We start from the raw sequence: 12,375 nt of genomic DNA on the forward strand, positions 1-12,375 counted from the left end.
TAGACTCATTGAAGAACATACAGAGAAGAATGACTAAAATGGATGAATAATAGGCTCAAATATCTTTTAGGACAGAAAAAAGGAATTTATAGGCGCATGAAAAGAGATGAAGGTTATCTTATGAATCAGTATATTGACATTAAGAGAGACATTAAAAAGGAGAAAAGAAAAGCTAAACGGGACTATGAAATTAAAGTTGCTAGGGATTCGAAAACCCAAAAAGTTTTTTCCAGGTTTATAGAACAAAGGTTTGAGATAAGATAGGTTCCCTTAAAAATAACTCTGGGCATCTTACTGACAAGGAGAATGAAATGTGCTCTATTCTTAATAAATATTTTCTCTCGGTTTTCACTCAGGAAGACACTAACAATATTCCAGTAATTAATTTTATACTGGGCTTGAAGACGATAAATTATGCAATATCATAGTCACTAGCGGAATGGTTATCAAACACATAGACCGATTGAAGCAAAATAAATCCCCGGGCCCTGATGAACTTTTTTCAAAGGTTCTTAAAGAGTACAAAATGGAACTTTGTGAACCATTGATTAATATTTTTAATATTTCTCTTCAAACAGGTGTAGTGTCTGATATGTGGCAGATGGATAATGTAATTCCTATTTTTAAAAGAGGACAAGTCTTTACCGTTAAATTACCGCCCAATAAGCCTAACTTCAATTGTAGGCAAATTACTAGAGTCAATTATAGCTGATATTATATGTAGCCATCTGGATAAACATAGCTTTATAAATGATACTCAGCATGGATTCACGAGAGGCAGTTCTTGTCTAATTTATTAACCTTCTTCAGTAAAGCTTTTGAAGCCGTTGATCATGATAAAGAATTCGATATTGTTTATTTAGATTTTAGTAAGGCTTTTGTTAGAGTACCGCACCAGAGACTGTTAAAGAAAGTAGCAGCTCATGGCATGGATCGAGTCATGGCTCACTAATAGGAAGCAGAGAGTTCGCTTAGATAGGGTTAAATTGGAGTGGGATCTGTAACAAATGGCGTTCTATAGGGATCAGTCTTAGGCCCGTTGTTGTTTATAATATATATCAATGACCTTGATGAGGGAATTACTAGTGATATGAGCAAATTCGCCGATGACACAAAGATAGGTAGGATAATTGATTCAAACATAGATGTCTCGGAACTTCAGGAGGATTTAGACAAACTCAGTTCTTGGTCAGAAAAGTGGCAGATGCAGTTCAATGTAGATAAATGCAAGGTTCTGAAGCTCGGGAGTGTTCATAACCCTAGCACTTAAATCATGCAGAACTTAGCCATACAGTGGTGACCTGTACCTGAGCCATACAGTGGTGACCTGTAGTTAGCTCAGGGGTGACCTGTACTTAGCTCAGTGGCGACCTGTACTTAGCTCAGTGGTGACCTGTACTTAGCTCAGTGGTGACCTGTGTCTAGTGTACTCTCCGTGGACTAAACCAAGATGCCATCCATTGAGCAACTTTACCAGAAGCTTAAGGAAGAATTAAGGGTAGCAAAGATGGAAATACAACGTTTGACGGAAGAAAACAAGAGGATTCGTAGTAGTCCTCCTGTTGAGAGTCCTCAGGTCAACAAGGGAACCTGGGCAGTGGCCAGACAACATGGAACGAAGTTGAAGATCAAGAAGACGAATGGAGAGATAGAAACAATGAAGAAGAAAGAGACTGCTGTGGAAATCATTGTGGAAATATCGAACGCATTCTCCGTGCTACCCGACGAATATGAGTCGACAACTGGGAACGTCACGAAGAAGGACACCAAGGAAGGTAATAACATTGTTGTTGTTGGGGATAGCCAGGTTAAGTACATGGATAGGGCCTTCTGCTTGAAGGATAAGAGTAGGAGACAAAGGGTTTACTTTCCTGGTGCTGAGATGGAAGATATTGTTAGCCGGCTTGATAACATCATGAATAGTAGTGGGATCCATCCGATTATCTGCCTCAGTGCTGGAGGCAATGATGTGGGCAAGCGTAGAAGTGAAGATTCAGTTAAAAGGTGCAGGACAGCAATAGACATAATTAGGAAGAGGGGGGGGGGCGCCCTGTCATATGTGGCATTTTGCCAAGAAAGGGTGTTGGAAACGAATGGTTGTCCAGAGCAATTAGTAATAATTGTTGGCTGGACAAACACTAAGGATAAAGCAGTACCATTCATTGACAACTGGGACAACTTCTATGGCCGAAATGACATGTATGCCAGGGATGGGGTTCACTTATCAAGGGCAGGTGTGGGATTTCTTGCTAGCTCACTTGAGGGTGTTGTTAGAACTTTAAACTAGGATTAGTTAGAGGTATGGGTTTAGAAATGAAAAAATAATGAGTATGGATATATTGACTTAGGCCTTGATATTATGAAACTTAATAATAACAGTCATGGAGTAACGCTGGGTAATGATAATTACAGAAATTATGTAAAAGTAAAGGTGAATAGGAAAAACGTGAAGAAAAAACACATGACTGTATTTTATGCTAAGAGTCGAAGTGAAAAAAATAAGATTAATGAATTACGTTTGGCAGCATGTGCTGGGAACTTTGATATCATTGCAATAACTGAAACATGGTATGATTTAAGGAGTCGGGATATGATTGTTGAGTGTAATATTCAAGGGTTTAAGTTGTTCCATGTAGATAGATATAAAGGGAAGGGGGGAGGAGTTGCATTCTATGTAAGAGAAAATATAAATGGTTGCATAAAAACAGGTATAAAAATAGATGGACTAGTAACAGAATCTGTTTGGGTAGAGTTTGTAGGTCAAGAAAACCTAATTCTAGGTGTAATATACCGACCTCCAGGCTTGGATCACGATAGAGGGAGACTTTTTTGGGACGAAATTGTTAAGAGCTTCTAGACACAATAACGTAGTGATAGTCAAATTGACTGGAATTCTTTGACCCGTACTCTGGAGTCCGGTGACTTTATGGAAGTGGTAAAGGACTGTTTTCTGAAGCAGTGTGTAACAGAGCCTACCAGGGTAATAGATTGCTCGACCTAGTCTTGCCAAATAAGGAAACACTCGTAAATAATCTGAAGAGCTTGGCGCAAGTGATCACAAATCCATCACTTTTAGCATTAACTGGGAATACAAGAATAGCGATATGGTAAAAGTTCCTGATTTTCGTTCTGCCAATTTTAATGGACTTAGGGAACACCTGTCTAATCTCGATTGGGGTAATCTAGCTAATGATTTTATTGACGATGATCATACTTACGATTACGAAGGAATCTGTGTTCATGATTTTTTTTCTAAATAATGTACAACTTGCACAGAGTATATACATTACCCAGAGACAAATTAGGTCTAATAATAACGATCACAAGTGGGTTAACAGGAGGCTAAAGCATCTATTGGGAGAGAAGAGGGAAATTTATAGGAGAGTTTAACCTTACTGACCAACATGTTCAGCTTAAAAGTGAAGTAAAAAGGGGGATTAGAAGGGCTAAACGTGACTATGAAATCAGAGTTGCTAATGAATCAAAGACTAATCCAAAGGGGCTCTTTCAAGTGAATAGGATGTGGAGAAATTTTCTCCAGGAGGGGGGTATCAGCCCCCTTCAGCCCCTTTCATCCCTGAGGGGCCCAGCCCTCTCAGAAGGGGCAAGCATCTTGTTTACTGATACAGCAAGTAATTAATCCCAGATGCAGTATCAGTATGCGACGTGGTCAAGTGACCGCTGCTCCATGCAAGACTCCAGTGTTATCTGGAGAGAATCTGGAGAGAGTTCCGGGGGTCAACGCCCCCGCGGCCCGGTCTGTGACCAGGCCTCCTTAGGTCAGTGTCCCAGGATGCGACCCACACCAGTCGACTAACACCCAGGTACCCATTTTACTGATGGGGAACATAGACAACAGGTGGAAAGAAACACGTCCAATGTTTCTACTCTGGCTGGGAATCGAACCCAGGCCCTCACCGTGTGAAGCGAGAGCGTTAACCACCAGGCAAAGTGTAATTTAATAAAAGACAGTCCATCTCTTACCTTAGCAGGACAATTAAGGAAAATCCTGCTCCCACTTTATTACCATGGTAAAGATAGTGTACATTGTTGTTTATGCTTAAGACAGCAAGAATCAAACATTCTGCTTTGCTTCATGGAGGAAGTGGCAAGGAAGAAAAAGTACTAGGTCAGCTTTTCCTTTATGTGCTAGGGGCAGTGACGGTGTAGAAGGCTGTGGCGTCTTCAGATTACTTTTGACTCTACTGAGAGTCACACTGACGCCAGGACAACCAACAAAGAAAACTGATCCGTGCATTAGTGTGAACAAAGTGTCTCACAAAACACAATAAACACTTAAGAGAAGTGTGATCAGCTTCTTTAGTGATAAGATTGTGAACAATAAAGACAAATCTTGTGGAACATAGTGTACCAGTGTACGTATTCCTAGACTATGGAAGACGTGGACATCCAAGGACACTTCAGCTTCTATCAAGTCACCGATACCTGTCGAAGGTGTGAAGAACACCATAGCTCAAGCTACAAGAGCAAGGTAGGTTACGAATTTCTTGTAGTACAGGGGACTGCGCAGTTCTTGAGCCACAAGGAGTTTGTAATCAACCTATAGTCGGCAGTGAGGTGCGGACTTTTGAGTCCACACAAGTAAGTTTGTCAGCAATCCGTGAATGAAATGTGCTGACATAACACCCCCTAGGGGCAATTTATTGTTTACATAATATGATCTATTACAGCCCGTTGAGAGATGATCATGACAACAATTCAAGACCTCATCTGCAGGGGCGGCTGTGTAGATGATATGCTGTCCTTTATTAGCTAAGTATTCCCTATATTTAATATTATAAACTTAGCTGGTAACCCATTTCTCAACATTTTGGTCGTGCTCGAACCAGATAAAGGCCACACTGTGGTCTATATGTTGTACTACAGTGTACAAATAACCTACGATCCAAGGTCCTTCGATAAAAGCTCTAAAACTAGTGTTTTACAATATAAATCAGTATAAATGAGTCCCTCCAGACTCATTCACAGAGAATGGGCAGCCAAAAGAAAACGGGCGCTCACCCAGCATTCACCCAAAGTAAAAAGGGAGTTGGGTGACTCACCCAACAAGAAAACGGGGGATGGCACCCGGCATCCACTGCTCCAAGCTCGAAAAACGCTGACTACAGCAACAACCCAACTGATGTTCAGTTTGTCTGAGTGTATATACACATAGTGTTTATAATGTTTATAGACCAAGATTAAGAGACGAGATTGTGTTTAAGTTTCTTATCGATATACCTGTTATATCAACATTGACATTTATATATGTGTAATATTCACGTGTGATTTAGTTATACAGTGACATTTATAGTGTATAGTGAATGAAGTGTATAACATCGTTATTTACGATTAATCATCGTGGTTAGGCTGACACAGCAAACTCAAGCCATAAACACCAGCCACATGTACTTTGTACCCTTCATGGTCATTGACCCTGAGGTTAAGCTTAGTGGGACAGTAGTGTCTGACTTGATTCTTGCTGTCTTAAGCATAACAAAAACTCAGCTGTTTATAGCAGTACAGTGTTTTTTCAACACTCTAAGTGTGGTGCTAGAATTTTCAGTATACCATTAAAATGGCTTGTTTAAAAACTCAGTTTCAGTCTTTAGAGACTAAGATTACTCAATTAGAAAATCTAATTTCAGTCTGTATAGGATTAACTCAAGATACAAACATAAATTTTGATGATCTTCAGGTCAAATTTGAATTACTTACACAACGTCTGAAAATAAATAATTCAGACTAAACACATTATGAAAATAAATTTCTTGAATCATATCCATCTGAGGATGAAATTAAAAATGTTTTGGATACTTTTAGTAATCAACAATTAAGGTGGACAGGAGTACAGGCAATCTGCCGTAAAACTCTGTCACAGAGACCTACTGTAACTAGTGGTCAAACACCTGTTACACCTGTAACACCAACAAGTGTCCCATTATCAAGCTTACCTACCTTGTTATTACCTATTTTCCAAGGTCATAATTACGAAGAATTCATTAGTGGTTTTCAATCCATAGTAAATTCACGAACTGACATAGATGAGATTGCTAAGTTCAATTATCTTAAATGTCTTGTGAAGGGAGAACCCTATGAACTGATTAAGTCATTTCCGGTGGTTAAAGGAAATTATCAAATAGCCTTATGTGTCTTAACAGACCATTACTTTGATGCTGACAAAGCAAGAGTTAGACATGCAGTCTTCATATCAATTTTGAAGCCACCCAAACATCGTTTTTCAGACTTACAGGCATTTAGAATCACAGACAATAGTCTCAGATCTCTCGGTGCTAAATATGACCTAAGGCAATGTGATTGGTTTATCAGTGGTATTGTACAAGATAAGTTGTCACCACAAACTATTGAACGATTAAATATTATGTTAAATAAGCGCTATTTCACTTGTGAGGAAATTATCAATGGTTAACAAACAATAGTTTCATGCATGCAAGCAACGAGACAAGATGAAAAATCCACAAATCCCGTGGATAACAAACCTTCAACTCAGTATAAAAAGAGTATACCTACTCCCACTAAACCACATAATGGGAAATCCCATGTAGGCATTTATCAAGCTGTGAATACAACAGACAGTAAACAAACTGTCACACATAAACGTACTCCAAAATAGAACACATTGGGCACAGTATTGTAGTCAATACACATCAATGGAGGCACGTAAACAACGTGTTCATCAGCTGAAAAGATGCATCAAGTGTTTAGGTGAACACAAGGGAGGAAAATGCTCACTGAAGAAGTGTTTTAAATGCAAGGGTATGCATCATACAACATTATGCCCAAATACTTTTGCTGAACAGCAGCAGACTTCCACAGAATCAGGAAGTCAACAAGCAACAGCATTAAATGTGAGAGATAAGTTTAAAGCGACTGCTCTTCCTCTCCCGATAGCTCGAGTTGAGTTATCTAATAAATCACACAAAACCAATGTGCTAACACTATTTGATCAAGGTTCACAAAGGTCTTTCATAAGAAGAACAGTGTTGCAGAAACTGAATAAACAACCCTATGCCTAAGTACAGTTATATATAGCTGGGTTTTTCCACAATTCTGGTAAACAGACATATGACCTAGCCAGAATCACTGTTGGTCTAGGAAACAGGAAAAAGACAGTAGAAGCTGTGGTAGTAGATGATTTGCCTAAGTCTGTGCAGATCCAGGGTTTAAAAGAAACAGCCGCAGCACTGAAAGGAGCTAAGGTCAAGTTAGCCTGTCCTGACATACAGACGGACACAATTAGTCCAATTGATTTAATCATTGGAAGTGATTATTATCACTGTTTTGTGCAAAATATAGAAAGTAAACATGATGTTCACTTGCTGAAAACAGCAGGAGGCCACATGATATGTGGTCCCATTCCCTCTCAAAGTGGGAAAGAAGCTGATATTGATTCAGTGGAAAATGTACTAGTTACGAGAATAACCGCTGATCATGTACCACAGCAAAAATTATCATTACTGGAAGAAATGAATGAACCAGTTGATAAGTTGTGGGATTTAGATGCGATAGGTATTGATGTAAATAAACCAAGCCCACAAGAGTCTCAAACTTATAATCAATATTTGGACACTGTCAAACATAAAGATGGACAGTACTGGGTTAGGTTACCATGGAAATTAAATCCACCACATCTCTGCCTAGCAATTATCGCATGGCTTTCGGACAAATGAAAGCACAATTACATGAGCTCAGGAAGAAGCCAGAGCTACTGACTGTCTATGATAATATCATACAAGAACAGTTGGACAATAAATTCATTGAGGAAATAGTCGAAGACAAATTGAAGACAGAAGCTCATTATATCCCGCACCATGGAGTCAGAAACCACTCCACTACATGTTGTATATAATTGCAGCGCACGTGCAAATAAAGATGTAGCAAGTCTTAATGACTGTCTGATGACCGGACCCTCACTAACTGAGAAGCTTGGAGACGTGCTTATGAAATTTCGCACAAACCCATATGCCTACACGGTTATTTCCAAAGCTTTCTTAAGAGTAGGACTACAAGAAATAGAGATTATACTCGATTCTTGTAGCCTGAAAATCCACATGATCCTCAAAATCCTGTGAAAACTTATCGTTTCAAATCAGTATTATTTGGTGCAACATCCTCTCCATTCTTATTAGAAGCTACTCTAAATACACATTTGAAGAAATCTGAAAGTCCTTTCAAAGAAATCTTAAAGAAAAGTTTCTATGTGGACAATCTTCAAGGTACTGTGAATAAAGAGGAGGATTTGAAATCCTTATACAGAGAAGCTAACAAGGAGATGAAAGAAGCAAATATGCCTCTAAGGATGTGGAATACTAATTCAAAGCAATTAAGGGAACTTATGAAGGAAGATTTCCATGAAACTGAAATTCCTGATTGCAACAATATGCTGGGACTTAATTGGAGCACACAGGAAGATACTTTGAGTCTCAAAAGGATAAAGAATAAATCATGCAGTACACTCACTAAACGTAGTTTACTGTCAGAGGTATCACAATGTTTTGATCCTCTAGGACTCGTCTCACCATTTACCATAAAAGGTAAAAATGCTTAAGCAAGATGCATGGAAGCTCAAAATTGGATGGGATGAGAACTTGCCTCTAGAAATGAGTCAAGCATGGGATGAAATATCCAAGGAGTTTAAACAACTTCATCAAATTCAATTTCCCAGACAAATAGGTCAAGAGGGAAACAATTACACATTACATGTGTTCTGTGATGCGTCAACCAGAGGTTATGGCGCTGTAGCTTACATGAGTAATGCTGAAGGAAGTACACTAATTACTTCAAAGGCCAGGGTAGCACCCTTGAAGGTCAGAACAGTACCATAATTGGAACTGACAGCACTATGTGCAGGTACAAAATTAGCTGTCTATCTCAACAAAGTACTTGACCATCTCACTATTGAAAAAACCGTGATCTGGAGTGATAATGAAGCAGTTCTCCAGTGGTTAAGAAATAATAAGAGTAAGTTGGTCTATGTACAGAACAGAGTAGCAGAAATAAAAGAGATGCAGAGAGATTATCTCTTTCTCCACGTCTCTACCCAAGAGAATCCAGCTGACATGTTGTCACGTGGTGTCCCACTCAAGAAATTTGTGGATAATAAATTATGGCTCCACGGACCGAACTGGCTCTCTAATTAAAATAACTGGCCTCAGCAAAAAGCTCACATTATGCCAGAAGAAACAGTTTGCTTGAACACAGAAGAAATAAGTTGTGTAAATACTGCAGACACAACAGAAATATTCATTGGTGGATCTAAATACTCATCTTTGGGTAAACTCTTAAGAGTTACAGCTCTTGTCTTTAAGTTCATTAAAGGAATAAAACCTGATTATGAATATCTTGAACCCATTAAATACTGGGTGAAACTAATACAGAAAGATGTTTTCTCTACAGAATATAAATTTCTGGAAACACAAGATAAATCCCCAAAGAAACTTGTCATGATTAATTCTTTAGGACTTTATCTCGACTCAGAAAAGATTATAAGATGTTGAGGAAGAATTCATAATTCTTCACTACCTAAAGAAGCCATACATCCAATATTGATCCCCAAGAATCATTGGCTAACAAAACTGATTGTGCAAAACGCCCACAGTAACGTGTTACGTGGTGGGGTAGCTGACACACTTTGTCGTATACGACAATCCTACTGGATACCTCAAGGTCGACAAAGTGTGAAAAAACAAATAAAGGACTGTATTACTTGTCGTCACTACGATATGCGAGTATGTCAGTATCCAGGTTCACCTCCATATCCCTCTGAAAGAGTTTGTCATATCACTCCATTTGAGGTGACAGGTGTAGATTACACTGGACCAATAATTTTAACCAAAACAGTTGACAAAGTTCCCATCAAGGTGTACATCTGTTTGTTCACTTGTGCTACAACTAGAGCAGTACATCTAGAAGTAGCCACTGACATGTCTGCTGAAACCTTTATCAAATTATTCAGACGGTTTGCAGCCATAAGGGCATGTCCCAGACTGATGATTTCAGATATTGCAACGAACTTTGTTGCTAGTGCTGCTTATATAAGCAAGATCTTTGATCAACCAGAAGTACAACAGATGCTGAATCAACGCAGTTGTCGTTGGAGATACATTCCTCCTAAATCTCCACGGCACGGCGGATTTTATGACAGAGTGATTGGCAATGTAAAACGTTGTTTAAGGAAGACTCTTCATCGTCAGAGAATAGACTTAGAAGAATTCCGTACAGTTGTGACTGAAATAGAAAATAGAGTCAACAACAGACCTCTAACTTATGTTACCAATGATCTGGACAATTTAGAAGTGTTAAGTCCATCTCATTTACTACATGGCAGAAGGCTCGAACCTGTTTCTCCCATGAATGATAAAGAAATCATAGAGGATCCTACTTATTTCGAACCTGAGCAACTCAGACGTTAATTCAAACACCTTAATAAAGTGTTTGAACGTTGGGAGAAAATTTGGCGAGAAGACTATCTCACCTCATTGAGAGAACACTTCTATGGAGCTGGTGTTCCTGGAAATCATGTCCTTAATACCTGGTGACAGAGTGATTATTGACAATGATGGTCCGAGGTCCCAATGGCCACTTGGAAAAATTGTGACCATATATCCTGATGCAAATGGAACCATCAGGACAGTTGATGTTTTGAGCAAAGGTGTAGTGAATAAGCGGACAATAAACAAACTAGTGCCGTTAGAATTACACAGTGTTAAAAATAAAATTAGTGATTCTCCAGAAACCACACAGACTAAAGCTGTTCAGAAAAGACAAGCAGCAATGGTGGCGAGTGAGAAAATCAAATTAATGTTAAGTGATGAATAGTTTACCTGCAGCAAACCATCGCCGCCCCCCAGTGTGGAGAAATTTTCTCCAGGAGGGGGGTATCAGCCCCCTTCAGCCCCATTCAGCCCCTTTCAGCCCTGAGGTGCCCAGCCCTCTCAGAAGGGGCAAGCATCTTGTTTACTGATACAGCAAGTAATTGATCCCAGATGCAGTACCAGTATGTGACGTGGTCAAGCGACCGCCGCTCCATGCAAGACTCCAGTGTTGCAGAGTATAATTTAATAAAAGACAATCCATCTCTTACCTTAGCAGGACAATTAAGGAAAATCCTGCTCCCACTTTATTAGCATGGTAAAGATAGTGTACATTGTTGTCTATGCTTAAGACAGCAAGAATCAAACATTCTGCTTTGCTTCATGGAGGAAGTGGCAAGGAAGAAAAAGTACTAGGTCAGCTTTTCCTTTATGTGCTAGGGTCAGTGACAGTGTAGGAGGCTGTGGCTTCTTCAGATTACTTTTGACTCTACTGAGAGTGACACTGACGCCAGGATAACCAACAAAGAACACTGATCCATGTGTTAGTGTGAACAAAGTGTCTCACAAAACACAATAAACACTTAAGAGAAGTGTGGTCAGCTTCTTTAGTGATAAGATTGTGAGCAATAAAGACAAATCTTGTGGAACATAGTGTACCAGTGTGCGTATTCCTAGACTATGGAAGACGTGGACATCCAAGGACACTTCAGCTTCTATCAAGTCACCGATACCTGTCGAAGGTGTGAAGAACACCATAGCTCAAGCTACAAGAGCAAGGTAGGTTACGAATTCTTGTAGTACGGGGGACTGCACAGTTCTTGAGTCACAAGGAGTTTGTAATCAACCTATAGTCGGCAGTGAGGTGCGGACTTTCGAGTCCACACAAGTAAGTTTGTCAGCAATCCGTGAATGAAAAATGCTGACATAACACCCCCCAGGGGTAATTTATTGTTTACATAATATGATCTATTACAGCCCGTTGAGAGATGATGATGACAACAATTCAAGACCTTGTCTGCAGGGGCGGCTGTGTAGACGATTTGCTGTCTTTTATGAGTTAAGCATTCCCTATATTTAAAATTATAAACTTAGCTGGTAACCCATTTCTCAACATAGGACGAAGGTGAACGAGAAAGTAGGATCTTTGAAAATTGGGAATGGACAGCTGATGGATAACAAGCTGGAAATGTGTTCGATATTTAATGACTATTTTTTGTCAGTTTTTACACAGGAAGACATAAATGAGATTCCAGAAATTAACAATTATTCAGTTCCTGATGAATTCAAATTAACTAATATTACTGTCACGAGAGACATGGTTATCAAAGAGAGAGACAAACTGAAGTAAAATAAGTCCCCGGGACCCGACGAGTTGTTTTCCTAGGTACTTAAAGAATGCAAGATGTAACTTAGTCAGCCATTAACGAGTGTGTTTAATGCGTCCATCCTTACTGGTGTTGTGCCTGAGATGTGGAAGATGGCTAATGTGGTTCCTATATTCAAATCATGAGAATAACAAGGTTTATGAAATCGGGAGGAT

The sequence above is a fragment of the Cherax quadricarinatus genome, chromosome 9 (genome assembly GCF_038502225.1).
Source record: "Cherax quadricarinatus isolate ZL_2023a chromosome 9, ASM3850222v1, whole genome shotgun sequence".
Taxonomy (NCBI): domain Eukaryota; kingdom Metazoa; phylum Arthropoda; class Malacostraca; order Decapoda; family Parastacidae; genus Cherax; species Cherax quadricarinatus.